Source organism: Cherax quadricarinatus, chromosome 71, assembly GCF_038502225.1.
Source record: "Cherax quadricarinatus isolate ZL_2023a chromosome 71, ASM3850222v1, whole genome shotgun sequence".
NCBI lineage: Eukaryota > Metazoa > Arthropoda > Malacostraca > Decapoda > Parastacidae > Cherax > Cherax quadricarinatus.
The window spans coordinates 11439245-11461025 of record NC_091362.1 but is presented as its reverse complement, the minus strand read 5'-3'; the positions used below and the strand labels follow the sequence as shown (position 1 = coordinate 11461025).

General features: G+C 42.4%; 1 protein-coding gene across 3 annotated transcripts in view; it reads right to left on the bottom strand.

Moving 5' to 3' along the window:
- LOC128700294 (protein PRRC2C-like) overlaps positions 1 to 4103 on the bottom strand; it is a 334215-nt gene extending 330112 nt beyond the window's left edge. For all 3 annotated transcript variants that reach the window (XM_070100021.1, XM_070100022.1, XM_070100023.1), the window contains exon 1: positions 3933 to 4103. The gene's annotated coding sequence lies outside the window, so the exon portion shown is untranslated. The remainder of the gene's footprint in view (positions 1 to 3932) is intronic.
- Positions 4104 to 21781: the final 17678 nt, after the last annotated feature.

Sequence of the window (21781 nt, the reverse complement as noted above, 5' to 3'; positions counted from 1 at the left end):
ACAAGATAAACGACTTCTCAACCATAGGATCTAATCTCGCCAATAAAATCCCACGTACCAATGCCCATGCCGGGGACTACCTAGATGGGAATTTCCCAAATTCCTTCTATCTTGTACCAACTGAGCCCATGGAAGTCACCGAGATTATAGTCACTAAAAAAAAAAAAGACATTCCTGGCACTAAAATGACATTTCCTCTGTTCATTAGTCACATCTCAAGGCCCCTCTTATATTCTTTTGCTTTCCACTTTGAATTTTTATTCTCACAAAAAAATAGAAGATTTACTGTTATGCAGACTACTCAGGGAATCTGTCTCATGTCCCACCATTATTGTACATGTGAGCGGCCCATGTCCTTTCGCATGCTATTTCATTACTTTTTAACAAGTCACTAGAAACTAGCACCTTCCCGAAACTACTCAAGACAGCAAGGGTTACACCAATACGTAAAGGTGGTGACCCTACAGATTTAAACAACTATAGGCCAATATCAAACTTACCATTGCTATCCAAAATCTTTGAGAAACTCGTGCACAGGAGACTATATTCATTTATAACGGCACAAAACATACTCAACCCCTGCCAATTTGGATTCAGGAAAAATAAAAGCACTAATGATGCAATTATAAAAATGCCAGATCTGTTGAGTTAGGCATAAGAATTAACAACTGGGCATCTACACTGCAAACTGAATTGTTTGCAATCCTAATGGCACTAAAGCTAACCTATGACACTGAGCTTGACTCTGTCATCATTACTGATTCCATGTCATCATTGAAGGCTCTTGACTCATATAATGACTCCAACAACATGCTCATTGGAGAAGCCAGGTATAGATACTCAAAAATTTGGGACAAAGGAATGAATGTACAATTGCTATGGATCCCATCACACATTGGATTACTCCTTCATGATAAAGTTGATATGTTAGCCAAGAAGAGTACCCAGAAGGAGAATGTAGAATATAACTTTGGTATAACTGTGTCTAGCATTAGGAATAATATTAGGAGAGAAGTAAATAATGAAAATGATTGTTATAGGAATGCAGTTAGAAGCCTGAGTAGATCTATAACCCACTATGATAACATGAACGTAGATAAGTATGTTTATGGAGCAACTTGCAATGTGAACAGACTGACTGATGTTGTAGTGGCCAGGCTTAGGCTTGGTTACAAGTACTTCTGGCAGTTTGGGACACACACAGATGATGATCAAACTAAATGTAAATTATGTGATCAGGCATATGGTCACTCTCTTGAACACTATGTGCTTAATTGTACACTCATTGAGGAATACAGAGACAGACAGTATAATAACCTATGTGACATGTCAAGATATCTTATTAATGAAAATAAGATACCAGATATACTAAGCAAATTTCCTAAATTTGCTTGTAACAGATAAGTGAACTATAGATATGTAGATATAAATCCATATGTATTCCTGTTAACCCTTTGGGGCCTAGTTCCTAAGCCTTTTGTGTATCCATATGCTCTCGCGCTACCGTCCACAGGATGGATATGGGGTGCACAATAAACTAGCCACTTCGGTGGCAAAATCTAAAATGCTTTACACAGCATTGGAAAATAAGGAATATCCGCTAGGAATTTTTATTGACCTAAGAAAAGCTTTTGACACAGTAGACCACAGCATCCTACTCCACAAACTTGACCATTATGGTATAAGAGGCCATGCGCTTGCATATTTCAAATCCTACCTTACTAATAGATATCAGTATGTCACCATTAAAGACACAGCATCATCAACACAGCCACTTGATACTGGAGTTACGCAGGGAAGTGTCCTTGGTCCCCTGCTCTTCCTCATATACATCAATGATCTTCCAAACATATCCCAACACCTGAACCCCATTCTCTTTGCTGACCACACAACTTATGTCATCTCTCACCCTAATCTTGCCACCCTCAACATCATTGTTAACGAGGAGCTGCTCAAAATATCGACTTGGACGACAGCCAATAAACTTACGCTTAACACTGACAAAACCTATATTATGTTTGGTAGCAGAGCAGGAGTTGCGCAAATTAACATTAAGATCGACAACACTCTAATTGCCAGACATAATGAGGGCAAATTCCTAGGCCTATACCTCGACAACCTGAATTTCAGCACCCATATAAAACACATAACCAAAAAAGTATCCAAAACAGTTGGGATCCTCTCCAAGATACGATACTACGTGCCGCAAAATGCCCTTCTCACACTATACCACTCGCTTATTTATCCATACCTCACCTATGCTATTTGTGCTTGGGGATCAACTGCAGCAACTCACCTAAAGCCAATAATAACCCAACAAAAAGCCACAGTAAGAATAATCACTAAATCCCATCCCTGGCAACACACCCCCCCACTCTTCATAGATCTAAACTTACTCCCTGTTCAGAACATCCACACTTACTACTGTGCAATCTACATCTACAGGACCTTAAATTCCAATATTAACCTTGACCTAAAATGCTTTCTTGATAGTTGTGACAGAACCCACAGGCATAACACCAGACACAAACATCTCTATGACATTCCCCATGTCCGACTAAACCTTTACAAAAATTCAATGTATGTCAAAGGCCCTAAAATCTGGAACACCCTCCCTGAATACTCTAGAACTGCAGACATTCATCACCTTCAAAACTACCATTAGAAAACATCTTATCTCCCTGATACACCCCATCAACTAATTACATGAATACCACCTGGTGGTTCACACTTACACTCACTCACCCACTTGACCATAAACACAGAAATATCAATCTTAATCTTAAAATAATGAATCCTAACTAGTCATAAGTTGGCCTGTGATACTCCAATCCTGAAACTATGTATTGTGCAAAAACAAAAGCATTCACATTGCTAAACTCACAAACTAGTATTTAGTCACTTAGCCATAATACCAACTTTCCACATAATTTGTAATATTTTAAAGTTAAGAATTAATCTAAGTCTGCCCGAAATGCCTAGCCATGCAAGGTGTTCTAGTGGCCCACTCTGTAATTAGTATTTTAAACATGTAAGCCACACAATATCCAAATTCTGTAAACTCAGCATTGTAATCCTTATAGAGAATAAACTTGATTGATTGATTGAATAAGCCTAATGACCACTGCTAGGCAGGTGCTGCTCTACTACTTCCACCCGTGTATAGTACCAGTCCGAAATTTCTTTAAAGCTGCCTGAAAAGCTGATACAATCCATGCTTATTTGCAACACAAGCTTGCTAAGCTGCGAGAACTGCCAAGATTCTTACTGAACAAAGATAACTTTCAAGGTGAGATTTCACTAAAGTTCAACAACACAGTACTAGCTCGTCCCTGTCATGTTACCTACTCTCAGACTCTAATATCTATCATTATGTAATTATTTAGTTTAACTAACATTATATTAAAGCTGCTTGTATTTTCCTGTAATGTCAACTTCAGGTATTTAAAAAGCTGTAACAAAATATTAAGAGTTAAGTAGAGCAGCGAGTGGCGTCCACAACAGTACCACCACAACACCAAAACAACAATCATAACATTGCTTTTTATCTGCATTTTGTGCCCACCAGGGTGGGTATTGACTTCTGCCACGCCCACCACCACCGCCCATACCAGGCCCACCCAGCCTTCAACACCCACCTGGCTAAAACTTGAGAGGAACACTGCAGGAAGGGCGGAAGTGACCTGCTACAGTGTTACTGACGGCCAAACAGCCTGCCAACGGCGTCACTCCCACCTCCTCCTCAACACTAATACTAACATTTTAATTGGTAATAACATGCCATTTTCTATGCTTCATATGCTTCAAAGACTATGTTAATCCACTAGACTTCAGCATCATTATATATTCCTATTAAATCCCCGACATCTTACGAGTCGTCTGCTACTATTATTAATAATTACTAGCAGCAAAGCACCTCAATGTAGGCTTACCTGGGCTCGTTCCAATGACGGATAACTGAAAAATTAATCCTATCCTAATAATAGAAGTAAAGGGACGGATGGCGACAGAATTTCACGATATTTCACTAACACTACGCTCCTCCGAGCGAATGTTAAAATGGCGAACTGTACCAAGCTTCCCGGGATCAATATGGTGACGTCACACTCCCACAATGCCCTGCGCCATGGCGCTACACTCTCACACTTTTACTCAGGATCACACACACTTTCCTCTACAAATTCTCTCTCACTCACACAATATTTTGAATTAATACCTTAGAGTATATTTTCATATAGTCTATTTTATTAAAAAATATATAATTTTTATACAGTGGAAGTGAGCGCATGAGAATGTATATAGAATATTTGAGGACTTGAAAATCCCTGACTAAAAGAAGATTGGCTATTGGCCTTAAAGTGGAGGGCTATTCCAAATTGAGAAAGTAAGTTTATTTAGATACAGTTACACGTAAGTATAGTTACACAGGTTTAAGTGGTTATTATCATGCCTAGTGATATACACGTAAATTACATAGGATAACAAAAAAAAAAATTCAGTGACTTATTTCCATTCCTTTAAGTAAGTAATAATAATCTTTATTTCTACAAGTACATGCATAACGGGTGGCCCGGTGGCTAAAGCTCCCGCTTCACACACGGAGTACCTCCTACTTATTTTCCTTTAACTCCTAATTATTATCCCCATCCTTATCCTTCTCGTCTTCCTCTTCCTTATCTTTTACTTTCTGCCTTTTCTCATCTGTTTTATCCTTATCGTCCTTTCCTCCTCATTTTTCCGTATCAAAGTTCGATTCCCGGCGGGTGGAAACATTTCGACACGTTTCCTTACACCTGTTGTCCTGTTCACCTAGCAGTAAATAGGTACCTGGGCGTTAGTCGATAACGCACTGACTTTCTTGGGTTATCCTGGGTGGCTAACCCTCCGGGGTTAAAAATCCGAACGAAATCTTATCTTATCTTAACGTATGCAGGCCTAGCTGACACCAGTAACATACTGTAGTACTACATAGAAAGCCCCTTGTTATGTAGAGCATTTCGAGCAAATTAGGTCACTTTTGTCCCCAGGATGCTAACCACACCGGTCGAATAACACCCAGGTACCTATATTTCACTGCTAGGTGAACAAGGACACGGGTGTGTAGTCTGTGGTCAGTCAAACAAACGGGCCTCCACATGGATAAATTGTCATTTTTGTGGAAATTGGTGTCACGCCCCTTGTGCAGATATCCCAGAACTAGCTACAAGCAGTATTAAAACAGAGAAGTGTTTCTGGGTATGCCCAAATGAGGAAAATCTGTGGACTAAAATCACAAGGGTATTAAAAGAGGACAACATCAAAGCTGCTTTCATAGAAAACCTGGAAGCTTTCTACAACAGATGGGAACATAAAAAGTCTGGGCTGAATGGTACTGCCCTTGATACTGGCCATGTAGTCACAAACTGTAAGGCTGGAGGTGATGTCCTGGGAGACAGTAATAGTAAAGCTGGAGGTGCTGTCCTGGGAGACAGTAATGGTGAAGCTGGAGGTGCTGTCCTGGGAGACAGTAATGGTGAAGCTGGAGGTGCTGTCCTGGGAGACAGTAATGGTGAAGCTGGAGGTGCTGTCCTGGGAGACAGTAATGGTGAAGCTGGAGGTGCTGTCCTGGGAGACAGTAATGGTGAAGCTGGAGGTGCTGTCCTGGGAACAGTAATGGTGAAGCTGGAGGTGCTGTCCTGGGAGACAGAAATGGTGAAGCTGGAGATACTGTCCTGGGAGACAGTAATGATGAAGCTGGAGATTTTGTCCAGGTAGTCGGGAATTATACGCAGGAAGGAATACATATAAATGACCACATAGGGGATAGGAGCCATAGTAGGGAAACAAGTGTAGTCAAAGATAAGATAAAACCAATATTGCAAACTAGAAATACCGCAGGAAATAGCAAACAAGAGGACTCCAATAGCAATAGTGAGGATAAATTACCAAAAACAACTGGTGGGAGCTCCATTGTTGGTGCTAGGGAGGATAGAAGTAAGACAGGGAAACATGCACCAACAGGGAATACAGTCACAGAAACCCAAGGCAAGCGGAAACCAAGCCTGTGCACATACTATGCACTTGGTATCTGCTGGCATGGGAAATCTGGAAAAACAGATGGGACGTGCAACTATGACCACCCTAGAAAATGCCATGCCCATATGACAACAGGAAAATGCAAACTCCCTTCCTGTAAGCTTTTTCACCCTGAAATGTGTACCTCTTCAGTACAGGAAAGACTGTGCTATAACTTAAATTGCCAGGCATACCATCTAAAGGGGACAAAAAGATACAAAACATCCAGGCCATGGGAAAACCTGGGTAGCCACAGCCACTCAAGAGGGAGAGGTTTTTTAGTGCCAGGAAGGAAAAAAAACTGGCAGGAAATGGCAGAAATCGTACACCAAATCCAGTCATTCCTGGAGTGGAACCACAGTCGATGGCCTCCACTCCAAACCAACAGATACAGATACTAATGCCGGAAAAAAAATCCCCCCCCAGTACCAACAATACCACCAGTCCGATAACATTCTTCTTTGCAAATATACAGGGTCTAAAGCCAGCAACAAACAACAAAATACCTTTCATCCGTGGACTGCTTGCAGAGGCAAAGGCAATGTTTGCGGCTTTCACTGAGACCCACATAAAGGATCACTTGGACAATGAAATATGGATCCCAGGTTACAACCTATACAGATGTGACAGAGTGAACAGGCAAAAGGGGGGGGTTGGCCTGTACATTGCAGAGTCACTTGTTTGCACAGAACTGCTTAATGCCTCAAATGACGTAGTGGAAGTTTTAGCAGTAAAGGTCGAGAACCAAAACCTAGTCATTGTGGTAGTCTACAAGCCTCCGGATGCAACATCCCAGCAATTCCAGGAACAGCTGTTAAAAATTGACCACTGTCTGGAAAATCTTCCAGCTCCTGCACCCAACATCTTGCTCCTGGGGGATTTCAACTTAAGGCACCTAAAATGGAGGAATATAGCAAATAATATTGTTGCAGTAATAACACCAGGAGGCAGCTCTGATGAAAACTCACACTCACACGAGCTTTTAAATCTCTGCACAAAATTCAATTTAAACCAGCAAATAATAGAGCCTACTAGACTGGAGAATACACTAGACCTCATATTCACTAACAATGATGATCTGATAAGAAATGTCACCATATCAAAAACAATATACTCAGATCACAACATAATTGAGGTTCAGACATGTATGCGAGGAGCCCCAGACCGACAAAATGAGACTAGTCACGAGGGAGCATTCACAAAATTCAACTTCAATAACAAAAACATAAAGTGGGACCAAGTAAACCAAGTCCTAACCGATATAAGCTGGGAAGATATACTAAGCAACACAGACCCAAACTTATGCCTAGAACAGATTAACTCGGTGGCACTCGATGTATGCACAAGGCTTATTCCTCTAAGAAAAAGGAGGAGTAGATGTAAAATAGAAAGAGACAGGCGCTCCCTTTACAGGCGACGGAAAAGAATAACAGAGCGGCTAAAAGAGGTCAATATATCTGAAATGCGCAGGGAGACACTGGTCAGAGAAATAGCAAGCATCGAACTTAAGCTAAAAGAATCCTTTAGGAGTCAGGAATCGCGGGAAGAACTAAAAGCTATAAATGAAATCGAAAGAAACCCAAAGTATTTCTTCTCCTATGCCAAATCAAAATCGAGAACAACGCCCAGTATTGGGCCCCTACTTAAACAAGATGGGTCCTACACAGATGACAGCAAGGAAATGAGTGAGCTACTCAAGTCCCAATATGACTCAGTTTTTAGCAAGCCGCTAACCAGACTGAGAGTCGAAGATCAAAATGAATTTTTTATGAGAGAGCCACAAAATTTGATTAACACAAGCCTATCCGATGTTATCCTGACGCCAAATGACTTCGAACAGGCGATAAATGACATGCCCATGCACTCTGCCCCAGGGCCAGACTCATGGAACTCTGTGTTCATCAAGAACTGCAAGAAGCCCCTATCACGAGCCTTTTCCATCCTATGGAGAGGGAGCATGGACACGGGGGTCGTCCCTCAGTTACTAAAAACAACAGACATAGCCCCACTCCACAAAGGGGGCAGTAAAGCAACAGCAAAGAACTACAGACCAATAGCACTAACATCCCATATCATAAAAATCTTTGAAAGGGTCCTAAGAAGCAAGATCACCACCCATCTAGAAACCCATCAGTTACACAACCCAGGGCAACATGGGTTTAGAACAGGTCGCTCCTGTCTGTCTCAGCTACTGGATCACTACGACAAGGTCCTAAATGCACTAGAAGACAAAAAGAATGCAGATGTAATATATACAGACTTTGCAAAAGCCTTCGACAAGTGTGACCATGGCATAATAGTGCACAAAATGCGCGCTAAAGGAATAACAGGAAAAGTCGGCCGATGGATCTATAATTTCCTCACTAACAGAACACAGAGAGTAGTCGTCAACAGAGTAAAGTCCGAGGCAGCTACGGTGAAAAGCTCTGTTCCACAAGGCACAGTACTAGCTCCCATCTTGTTTCTCATCCTCATATCCGACATAGACAAGGATGTCAGCCACAGCACCGTGTCTTCCTTTGCAGATGACACCCGAATCTGCATGACAGTGTCTTCCATTGCAGACACTGCAAGGCTCCAGGCGGACATCAACCAAATCTTTCAGTGGGCTGCAGAAAACAATATGAAGTTCAACGATGAGAAATTTCAATTACTCAGATATGGTGAACATGAGGAAATTAAATCTTCATCAGAGTACAAAACAAATTCTGGCCACGAAATAGAGCGAAACACCAACGTCAAAGACCTGGGAGTGATTATGTCGGAGGATCTCACCTTCAAGGACCATAACATTGTATCAATCGCATCTGCTAGAAAAATGACAGGATGGATAATGAGAACCTTCAAAACTAGGGAGGCCAAGCCCATGATGACACTCTTCAGGTCACTTGTTCTATCTAGGCTGGAATATTGCTGCACTCTAACAGCACCTTTCAAGGCAGGTGAATTTGCCGACCTAGAAAATGTACAGAGAACTTTCACGGCGCGCATAACGGAGATAAAACACCTCAATTACTGGGAGCGCTTGAGGTTTCTAAACCTGTATTCCCTGGAACGCAGGAGGGAGAGATACATGATTATATACACCTGGAAAATCCTAGAGGGACTAGTACCGAACTTGCACACGAAAATCACTCACTACGAAAGCAAAAGACTTGGCAGACGATGCACCATCCCCCCAATGAAAAGCAGGGGTGTCACTTGCACGTTAAGAGACCATACAATAAGTGTCAGGGGCCCGAGACTGTTCAACTGCCTCCCAGCACACATAAGGGGGATTACCAACAGACCCCTGGCAGTCTTCAAGCAGGCACTGGACAAGCACCTAAAGTCAGTTCCTGATCAGCCGGGCTGTGGCTCGTACGTTGGTTTGCGTGCAGCCAGCAGCAACAGCCTGGTTGATCAGGCTCTGATCCACCAGGAGGCCTGGTCACAGACCGGGCCGCGGGGGCGTTGACCCCCGAAACTCTCTCCAGGTAAACTCCAGGTGTCTTAAAAGAAACACGTCCTGTTTCTACAGGACGGTGTACAGGGCGGTGTACTGTCAAGTATTTAAGTATCTTAATGACGACTACATTGTCCATAGCTATCAGCCAGGCTTTAGATCTTACTCAATCGACACTTCCCTAATTAATCTGATGGATTACTTGAGAACTGAAATGTCAATGGGGAACCTCATAGGTATGGTAACCTTAGACCTGCAAAAGGCCTTCGGTACTGCACAAAATTCAATTTAAACCAGCAAATAATAGAGCCTACTAGACTGGAGAATACACTAGACCTCATCTTCACTAACAATGATGATCTGATACGAAATGTCACCATATCAAAAACAATATACTCAGATCACAACATAATTGAGGGTCAGACATGTATGCGCGGAGCCCCAGACCGACATAATGAGATTCACCAAATTCAACTTCAATAACAAAAACATAAAGTGGGACCAAGTAAACCAAGTCCTAACCGATATAAGCTGGGAAGATATACTAAGCAACACAGACCCCAACTTATGCCTAGAACAGATTAACTCGGTGGCACTCGATGTATGCTCAAGGCTTATTCCTCTAAGAAAAAGGAGGAGTAGATGTAAAATAGAAAGAGACAGGCGCTCCCTTTACAGGCGACGGAAAAGAATAACAGAGCGGCTAAAAGAGGTCAATATATCTGAAATGCGTAGGGAGACACTGGTCAGAGAAATAGCAAGCATCGAACTTAAGCTACAGGAATCTTATATGAGTCAGGAATCGCGGGAAGAACTAAAAGCCATAAATGAAATCGAAAGAAACCCAAAGTATTTCTTCTCCTATGCCAAATCAAAGTCAAGAACAACGTCCAGTATTAGGCCCCTACTTAAACAAGATGGGTCATACACAGATGACAGCAAGGAAATGAGTGAGCTACTCAAGTCCCAATATGACTCAGTTTTTAGCAAGCCGCTAACCAGACTGAGAGTCGAAGATCAAAATGAATTTTTTATGAGAGAGCCACAGAATTTGGCTAACACAAGCCTATCTGATGTTATCCTGACGCCAAATGACTTCGAACAGGCGATAAATGACATGCCCATGCACTCTGCCCCAGGGCCAGACTCATGGAACTCCGTGTTCATCAAGAACTGAAAGAAGCCCCTATCACGAGCTTTTACCATCCTATGGAGAGGGAGCATGGACACGGGGGTCGTCCCACAGTTACTAAAAACAACAGACATAGCCCCACTCCACAAAGGGGTCAGTAAAGCAATAGCAAAGAACTACAGACCGATAGCACTAACATCCCATATCATAAAAATCTTTGAAAGGGCCCTAAGAAGCAAGATCACCACCCATTTAGAAACCCATAAATTACACAACCCAGGGCAACATGGGTTTAGAACAGGTCGCTCCTGTTTGTCTCAACTATTGGATCACTACGACAAGGTCCTAGATGCACTAGAAGACAAAAAGAATGCAGATGTAATATATACAGACTTTGCAAAAGCCTTCGACAAGTGTGACCATGGCGTAATAGCGCACAAAATGCGTGCTAAAGGAATAACAGGAAAAGTCGGTCGATGGATCTATAATTTCCTCACTAACAGAACACAGAGAGTAGTAGTCAACAGAGTAAAGTCCGAGGCAGCTACGGTGAAAAGCTCTGTTCCACAAGGCACAGTACTCGCTCCCATCTTGTTCCTTATCCTCATATCTGACATAGACAAGGATGTCAGCCACAGCACCGTATCTTCCTTTGCAGATGACACCCAAATCTGCATGACAGTGTCTTCCATTGCAGACACTGCAAGGCTCCAGGCGGACATCAACCAAATCTTTCAGTGGGCTGCAGAAAACAATATGAAGTTCAACGATGAGAAATTTCAATTACTCAGATATGGTAAACACGAGGAAATTAAATCTTCATCAGAGTACAAAACAAATTCTGGCCACAAAATAGAGCGAAACACCAACGTCAAAGACCTGGGAGTGATCAAGTCGGAGGATCTCACCTTCAAGGACCATAACATTGTATCAATCGCATCTGCTAGAAAAATGACAGGATGGATAATGAGAACCTTCAAAACTAGGGATGCCAAGCCCATGATGACACTCTTCAGGTCACTTGTTTTATCTAGGCTGGAATATTGCTGCACACTAACAGCACCTTTCAAGGCAGGTGAAATTGCTGACCTAGAAAATGTACAGAGAACCTTCACGGCGCGCATAACGGAGATAAAACACCTCAATTACTGGGAGCACTTGAGGTTCCTGAACCTGTATTCCCTGGAACGCAGGCGGGAGAGATACATGATTATATACACCTGGAAAATCCTAGAGGGACTAGTACCGAACTTGCACACGAAAATCACTCACTACGAAAGCAAAAGACTTGGCAGACGATGCAACATCTCCCCAATGAAAAGCAGGGGTGTCACTAGCACGTTAAGAGGCCATACAATAAGTGTCAGGGGCTCGAGACTGTTCAACTGCCTCCCAGCATACATAAGGGGGATTACCAACAGACCCCTGGCAGTCTTCAAGCTGGCACTGGACAAGCACCTAAAGTCGGTTCTTGACCAGCCGGGCTGTGGCTCGTACGTTGGTTTGCGTGCAGCCAGCAGTAACAGCCTGGTTGATCAGGCTCTGATCCACCAGGAGGCCTGGTCACAGACCGGGCCGCGAGGGCGTTGACCCCCGGAACTCTCTCCAGGTAAACTCCAGGTAAACAATATATTATGTAAGAAACTTCAAAATTGCAGATGAATGGTTCAGAGAACCGACACGTTGATAAATTAGACACATGTGCAACTCTTGGGTATTTTTATTGAGGAAACGTTTCGCCACACAGTGGCCTCATCAGTCCATACAGTCGGTTCTCTGAACCATTCATCTACAATCCTGTCTGACACTGCAACTTCTTGGGATCTTAATACTTGGGAATTCTTCACTTGCCTAACCCTTGGGTACGACCTACTTCCACATTGGGCAAACGTGTTACCACCTACGACTGCTGCATCTCTCCTGCCTACAGTACATTAGCCACTTCTTCGCACATATGCTGTATTCTTTTCAAGACTGATGGACTGATCACATCGACTCAAGGCTGAGTGACTGATTACCTCAAACTTCTCCTGTTCTTCCTGGAGTCTACCTGGAGTTTACCTGGAGAGAGTTCCGGGGGTCAACACCCCCGTGGATCAGAGCCTGATCAACCAGGCTGTTACTGCTGGCTGCACGCAAACCAACGTACGAGCCACAGCCCGGCTGGTCAGGTACCGACTTTAGGTGCTTGTCCAGTGCCAGCTTGAAGACAGCCAGGGGTCTGTTGGTAATCCCCCTTATGTATGCTGGGAGGCAGTTGAACAGTCTCGGGCCCCTGACACTTATTGTATGGTCTCTTAACGTGCTAGTGACACCCCTGCTTTTCATTGGGGGGATGTTGCATCGTCTGCCAAGTCTTTTACCTGGAGGTTATTCCAGTGATCAACGCCCCCGCGGCCCGGCCCAGTCCACGATCAGGCCTCCAGGTGGATCAGGGCCTGATCAACCAGGCTGTTACTGCTGGCCGCACGCAGTCCAACGTACGAACCACAGCCCGGCTGATCCGGCACTGATTTCACGATTCTCCTTTGTATGGACTGATGAAGCCACTGTATGACGAAACGTTTCCTCAATGAAGACACCCAAGAGTTGCACATGTGCTTAATTTATCAAGAAACTTCAAGTTGTCGGTATAGGTTCTGTAGACTGATTTAAGTCCTACCTTAGCAACAGGAGACAAATTGTCAAAATCAACAGAATGGAATCAGAACCCCTGCCGATAGCATGTGGAGTTCCCCAAGGTTGTATTCTGGGTCCCTTGTTATTCCTATACTATGTTAACGACATGCCTGTCAGTGTGAAGTGCAAACTCCTACTGTATGCAGATGACAGTGCTCTGTTAGTGTCACGTAAAGACCCACAAGATATAGCTAATGTATTAACCACTGGAACTGGAGTCCTGCAGCAAATGGTTAGTAGACAACAAACTATAATTACACCTCGGGAAAACTGAAGCCATTCTCTTTGGCACGAAACATAAACTGAAAAGGGTAAATAATTTTAATGTTCAATGTAATGGGGAGCCCATCACTTCAGTTTCCTCAGTAAAATATCTGGGAATCCCCTTTGACCCATGCATGTCAGAAGAATTGATAGGGAACTGTGTAGTAAAAAAAAGATAATGCCAGACTGAAATTCCTCTATAGACAAGCACAGTGTCTACCTACTGAGGCTCGCAGCACCCTATGTCTGTCCCTTGTACAATGTCATATGGATTACGCTTGCTCTTCATGGTACTCTGCCTTGACAAAAAAACGGAAAGATAGACTGCAAATCACCCAGAACAAAATGATAAGATTCATCCTGGACCTGGGACCAAGAGAAAAGAGAACATGTAGGCCAGGATGAATTACAGTAGTTGGATATGCTGAATGTTGAAGACAGAGTAAAACAACTGAAGTTAAATCATGTTTATAAAATTGCTCACAAACAGTGTCCAGATATCTTGCAGCTAATTTTGTCAAGGTTGGGAACCAAAGCAATCATAGTACTAGGGGGAGAGAGCACAACTTTGTAGTACCCACAGTCATTGGCCAGGCTTCAATCACCTTTTATTGTGCAACAATAAAGGAATGAAACAGACTGCCCATGTCAAAGCCAGTCATAGCGTGAACCAGTTCAAGAAGAGTGTCAAAAGGTGTCTGATGAATGTAGCTACAGAAAGGGAGGGGAATTATTTTTTTTTTTAGCTAACACACGTGTAATTTTACCTTATTCCTAGTAATGACTCTCGTATTGTAGATAGTCTTAATGACCCTCGTGTAGTAGATAGTCTTTTTAGTATGATAATAAGATGTTATCTTCATTACAAGATTATAGAATAATATAGAATAATAATAAATATAGAATAATATATAGAATATAGAATAATAATAAATATTATAATCTTTATATTATAATAATAAGGTATCCCAGGTACTTTACACATATGCTGCTATATATGATAATCTATGTAACTGTATTTGTGTATACCTGAATAAATTTACTTACTTCTTACTCTAACTTTGTAAAATTTTCTATTGGCCAGGGTAGCCGTATAATGCAGCACACGGCTCACACACTGAGGTATGGGGTCCGAATCTCCGGTACGACTGGAAAACATTAGGGACGTATTTCCGTGAGACACCTGCTGGCCACGTTCACTCATCAGTATAAAATGTGTACCTGGGTGTTAGTGGACTGGTGTGGGTCGCATCCTGGGTGTTAGTGGACTGGTGTGGGTCGCATCCTGGGTGTTAGTGGACTGGTGTGGGTCGCATCCTGGGTGTTAGTGGACTGGTGTGGGTCGCATCCTGGGTGTTAGTGGACTGGTGTGGGTCGCATCCTGGGTGTTAGTGGACTGGTGTGGGTCGCATCCTGGGTGTTAGTGGACTGGTGTGGGTCGCATCCTGGGTGTTAGTGGACTGGTGTGGGTCGCATCCTGGGTGTTAGTGGACTGGTGTGGGTCGCATCCTGGGTGTTAGTGGACTGGTGTGGGTCGCATCCTGGGTGTTAGTGGACTGGTGTGGGTCGCATCCTGGGTGTTAGTGGACTGGTGTGGGTCGCATCCTTAGACAAAACTGACCTAATTTGCCCGAAATGCTCAGCATAACAAGCGGCTTTCTATCAGATTAGATTAGATTCGACTCTTATTTTAACAAATTACATAGTTGTGCAGAGGAATATAATAGTTGGGTGTACATGCCAAAATCCACTCTGTATGCTGAGTAATTCGGGCAAACTTAAATATTATTATTATTATTATGGAATTTTGCTAGTATAGAAACGCATTAATTTAGATTTTCAGATTTACTCAAACTGAAAACTTAAAAAAAATATGATATGATTTATCAAAAGTGCGTATTATAATTCGCTAAGCGAATTATAATACACACTTTAATAAATCATAAACTTTATTTCTACGAAATATGGTTCACAATTGATTCAGAAAACGGTGACGTTACTGACATGGAACAACCCTGGTCATGCGCAGTATCTCGGACACCCTTAAAATAAGCTAATAAACTGTGCAACAGTTGGGCATCTTTATTGCTGAGACGTTTCGCCTACATAGTAGGCTTCTTCAACCAAATACAGAAGCAGCAGCTATAGTAGCAAAGTAAAGATGATGTACTCAGTCCATCATCCTTGGAGAAATAATATTTGAGGTGGTCAGTCCCTCAGCCTGGAGAAGAGTTCAGCTCCATGGTCCGGATGGAACGATTTTTTTTGTCTTGTGTCATAGCTATGAGTTCTGCTGCAGCTAGAAAATTTCAGAGCAGGCTTAAAATTAGAATTGATTGTCCTGTATATATTGTGTATATGTAGTACGAGTGAATATTATGTATAATGAGTTAAGCTTAAATATTTAAAGAGTGATGGAGTGTGTTGTCTGGCACTAGATAGGGTAATTATTTGTACAGCCGCTTATTGTTGAGTTATTATCGGCTTTAGATGATTTACTGTAGCAGATCCCCAGTCACAAAATACCACTGGTGAGGTAGGGATATATTAAAGATTAGTAAAAAGTAAGGAGTGCTGTATGAGGTACATAGTAATGTCTTAGAGAGGATGCCTACTGATTTGGAGACCTTGGTTATGTACTGAATATGGGTGTTAATATAATAATAATATTAATAATAATAATAATAATAATAATAATAATAATAATAATAATATCTTTATTACTACAAGTAAATGTACAAGGTATACAGTAATAGCTGACATCAATGACATTCTACTGTATAGAAAGTCGCTTGTTATGCAGAGCATTTGGGGCAAATTAGGTAAATTTTTGTCCTGGGATGCGACCCACACCAGTCGACTAACATCCAAGTACCCATTTTACTGTTGAGTGAACATAGACTGGTGTAAGAAAACACGCCCAATGTTTCAACCCTCGCCGGGAATCGAACCCGGACCCTAACCGTGTGGAGCGAGAGCTTTTGCCAACAGGCCACAAGTTACATTCTACATTCGAGGTACAGGGCTAAGAATTTTCCCTCCGTTTGCTTTACAATGGGAGAACCGTTAATCATTATATCCAGTTGGACATTTGCAACTCTGTTCCCAAACATCGGGTAGAAGGTCTTGTCAATATTACGAATGAATTTATTGATAGTCATCCAGGTAGATATATTTATGAGCTCCTCATTAACAGTGTTATTGAGAAAATTCGGATCTGAGTGCGAAATAACAACAGCTGTGCCATCTTTTAACAGACCGGCTTTAAGTAATTGAGAGGTATTGGGAAGATCATTGTCCAACAAATATATCTTAGTGCATCTATTTATGAATAAAACCTTGAAGTGGAATGAACACTATTCACTTGTCAGTGCTTAAATAAACCAATAAAGAATGGAGGTGAGGCGAGGTGTATACCTCAGGTTCAAGCATCAAGTGAGGCATACATACCGACATATCACCTTACTTCTCATCTTGAATGCAAATGATAACATACGTGTCCAACACGGAGTATCTTTATTGCGAAACTTGCGCCGCAGGCTTCATCAGTTGAATACAAAGACGAACTGGTATTTCGGTCGCTGCGCCTTCCGAGAAAGGTGTTTCCACATAATATAATCCCAGTCCCCCGTACGTCTATGATCGCGAAAAGATTTGTGCAGAGTGTGCTATTAGTTTCTAATGCAAATACGTAGTAGCGTTGGAGGTTTGAAGGAAATCAGATTCAGTATTTACAAGTTATCACTTGGACACGAATATCCCAGTTTTCAATAACAATGACAAATTAAGATATACACAACTCTAAACTAATTCAAACTTACCCATAAAAAAAATCCAGTTTTGAAGCCAAACTGAAGAGGAATTCTATTTTTATCTGAGGGGGACGAATATCCTAAAATATACCAGCACATTAAGTTGGAAGCCACTCAAAATTTACATTAACAAATCAGCTTTGAAGGACGAACGCAAGTGGATGAGACATTCAGAAATTATTGCATGAAAATCAGTATTTCAATTTTTCCCAGATTCTTCCATAAAAAAATGCAAACTGGGACCAACACAGGTCAAAAAAAAAAAAAGATTATTTTCTAAGGTTTAGCAACATTTAAGGTTTATGTATGCATGTAAGTAAATAAGTAAGTTTTATTAAATGAAAATTATGTGGATTTAACCTAGGGTATATTCCAGGTATTTATTCCTGACCAGAAGAGACATTATCCAGTTATTACACAGAAGATCAGTTTGATTGATAAAAGTGGCATATTAGAGCACTGGAAGTTTATAGTCAACCAGAAGAGACATTATCCAGTTATTACACAGAATCCGACAAAATATGCACCAATATGCACCTACGTACACACTCTAAAACCAAGAAAGTTTTCGCCTGTCATAAGATGAATCAGCCGCCAGAGACTGATTTTGTTCACAATTGTTTTATTTTAATAGCCCTTCAAGGGAGGATCCTTGATGCTGGGGAGGGGCTCTTGATCTTGGGAATTGGATTTGTGCTCCACTTCCCTGACTTAAGCCTGAATGCCTTCCATCCCCCTTCCCATCACAGGTGCTGTATAATCCCTACGGGTTTAGCGCTCCCCATGATAATTTATTTTAATTAGGGTCGAAAATGCTAAACCAGTAGGGGTTATATAACAACTGTTGAATGGGAGGCACTGAGGTTCGAATCAAGCAAGGAAAAGATAAGTCTAGTTCCTTGGATCAGAAACTCCTCATCAGCATCAAGGCAAAATAATGAATTAATATGAAATAATACTATTCCATTTCGAGATTAAAAGTGGCCAAACAGCATCAAAGTTCTCCATTAATAATACCAACCTTCTTCTTGGGGGATACATCAGTGTTGAATTTTTGAAGCCGATCAGACGAGGTTTTCTGCAGTTATTAAAAACACACAACCTGGCTAATAGTGTGTTAGGTAAGACACATATGCAACAGTTAGGTATCTTTATTTCGAAATAAAGATACCTAACTGTTGCACATGTGTCTTACCTAACAATCTGTCGGTATTTTATACCATTTTAATGTTCATTCTGGCTAATAGTGTCTATAGGGCGCCCACGTATGCAAACAGTCCCATGAATTATACACAAATAACCCAAACATGGGAGAGACAAGCTTACAATACGACGTTTCGGTCCGACTTGGACCATTTACAAAGTCACACTAATACAAAAGATGATAGGCACTAGGTTTGTCATGAAATAGTGTTTCCTGACGCAGGTCTTAATCATATGATGACCCGCCGCTGTAGCTTCTGGTCATCTGACCGACGCCTTCCGCTGGCCTACTGGTCCACCCCTTTGAAAATTATGATTATGATCATAACCTTTCTTATGAAGACAAAAGAGAGGGAATCGGTATATATATAGGGGAGGGGAGCAGGGCCGGGAAGCAGGGACGGGAAGCAGGGACGGGAAGCAGGGACGAGAAGCAGGGACGAGAAGCAGGGACGGGAAGCAGGGACGGGAAGCAGGGACGGGAAGCAGGGACGGGAAGCAGGGACGGGAAGCAGGGACGGGAAGCAGGGACGGGAAGCAGGGACGGGAAGCAGGGACGGGAAGCAGAGACGGGAAGCAGGGACGGGAAGCAGGGACGAGAAGCAGGGACGAGAAGCAGGGACGGGAAGCAGGGACGGGAAGCAGGGACGGGAAGCAGGGACGGGAAGCAGGGACGGGAAGCAGGGACGGGAAGCAGGGACGGGAAGCAGGGACGGGAAGCAGGGACGGGAAGCAGAGACGGGAAGCAGGGACGAGAAGCAGGGACGGGAAGCAGGGACGGGAAGCAGGGACGGGAAGCAGAGACGGGAAGCAGGGACGGGAAGCAGGGACGAGAAGCAGGGACGGGAAGCAGGGACGGGAAGCAGGGACGGGAAGCAGGTACGGGAAGCAGGGACGGGAAGCAGAGACCGGAAGCAGGAAGAAAAATAGTGACAAATTTTGCCTTACATACAGTACCGAGTGCACCAACATCGCAAATTTGAAACTGATCGAATAAGTCATTCTCAAGTTATAAATGAAAATTTTGGAGTAAGAAAAGAAAAAGAGTTGTTGAAAATTATTCGAAATTAGGAAAAGTCTATCATCGTTAAATTAAAAAAGGCCCTTGAAACGTTAATTTTTTATTTCTATTTTCTTATCCCATTTATACTCTATTTCAAATTCTCTACAGTAGTATAAAAAAAAGTATTTAATATTGATTTTTTAAGAAAATACAATTTGATAAAGTTCCTTTAGAATATTTTGACAAATTGGTACCCACAACGAAAGCAAAAGACTTGGCAGACGATGCAACATCCCCCCAATGAAAAGCAGGGGTGTCACTCGCACGTTAAGAGACAACACAATAAGTGTCAGGGGCCCGAGACTGTTCAACTGCCTCCCAGCATACATAAGGGGGATTACCAATAGACCCCTGGCTGTCTTCAAGTAGGCACTGGGCAAGCAATTAAAGTCGGTACCTGACCAGACGGACTGTGGCTCGTACGTTGGATTGCGTGCAGCCAGCAGTAACAGCCTGGTTGATCAGGTGCTGATCCACCATGAGGCCTGGTTACAGACCGGGCCGCGGGGGCGTTGACCCCCGGAACTCTCTCCAGGTAAACTCCAGGTAAACACAGCCTAAAATCAGCACAATTAAGATGCACCAGCGTTTAGAGTTTCAAGCCGATCAGAAGAAGTAAACTGAAATTTAGTTAACGTGATTTAACGGGAATAAAAAATTCACACTATTTTACATATAAAAGGATCAAATCTGCACCTCCACACTGTCTACTCTTGTTGAGTTACAATGCTCCTTCTGAACGTTTGATGTTATGACATTCAGGGTTTTGGACGTTATTCCAGCCATTTCAGGATGCTGAGAATGAGTTCAGCAACTTTGCTCATAGGGCACGTGCACATGTCAGTTGTTCCATGAATCTGGCTCTGGTTACTGTACACAAGCATGAAAATTTGAAGCTGATTGGATGAGGCATTCTCGAGTTATGAGATAAAAACGAACAGTTGAAGGAGGGGAACAAAATCTGGTAGCCATTACAAATTTCCCTTCTGAGATATCTACTTACAGTCCTGTATACAGTAGATGAATTGGAGAGTAACTTTGAGGTAATCGGTCCCTCTCCTTCACTACACTATACCATCATTCCTTCACTACACCATCATCTTCTCTACTACACCATCATCTCCTTCACTACACTATCATCTTCTTCACTAAATCATCATCTCCTTGGCTACACTACACCACCAGCTTTCACTACACTACACCATAATCACCTACACTACGCTACAATCTCCTTCACTACAGTACATCACCATTTCCCTCACTACACAACACCACCATCTCTCTAATAAATTAAACACCTGTGCAACATCTGGATATCTTTATTTTGTAGATGTTTCACTAACCAGTGACTTTTTGTAACACAATACCGGGACATAAATGGAAGACTAGAAGAGGCGGTAATCAGTCCCTTAGCCTGATACAGAGGACATCTCCACAGCCTATTTGCTAACCTCTGAATCAATTCTTAGGCCATGACCTACTTCCACTGGTGGATCCTGCCTACCAGTGTGAAGACCAGCTTCTGCACCTCATCTAATTCCAATATATGAGCGCCCATCTTCCTTTCTGTACTCCAGATTCAAGAACAACACAGCGCTTAACATCTGCTCCTAGATGAAGAATGAGACATTTGTGCAACATTTGGAAATCTTTATTGAGGGAACGTTTCGTCACACAGTGACCTCATCAGTCTAATATAAAGGAAAAGAACGGTGGAAAAAGAGGAGGAGTTTGAGGTAATCAGTTCCTCAGCCTGGAATCGATGTGTTCAGTCCGTCAATCGTGAAGAAAGTACAGCATATGGTCGAAGTGGCTTATATACTGTAGTCAGGTGAGTTGAAGCAGGAGGAGGCGGAGTCAAAGTGGAACCATCCACTAGTGTACTTAAGTAGGTCATGTCCATTGGTTGGACAAGAGTTCTTTGTACTGGACTAATGAAGTCAATATGTGGCGAAACATTTTCAAATGTTGCACGAGTGTCTCATTCTTCAACTTGCCGGTTTTCTAAACCCTTTATCACATCTGCTCCTAAGATGAAGGGCTGATTACCTCATATTATATTGTCTTCTGTATATAATTTTGCGAGGATGAGTGACTGAGTGCCTCTTCTTTTTCAGTATGTCAAAAAA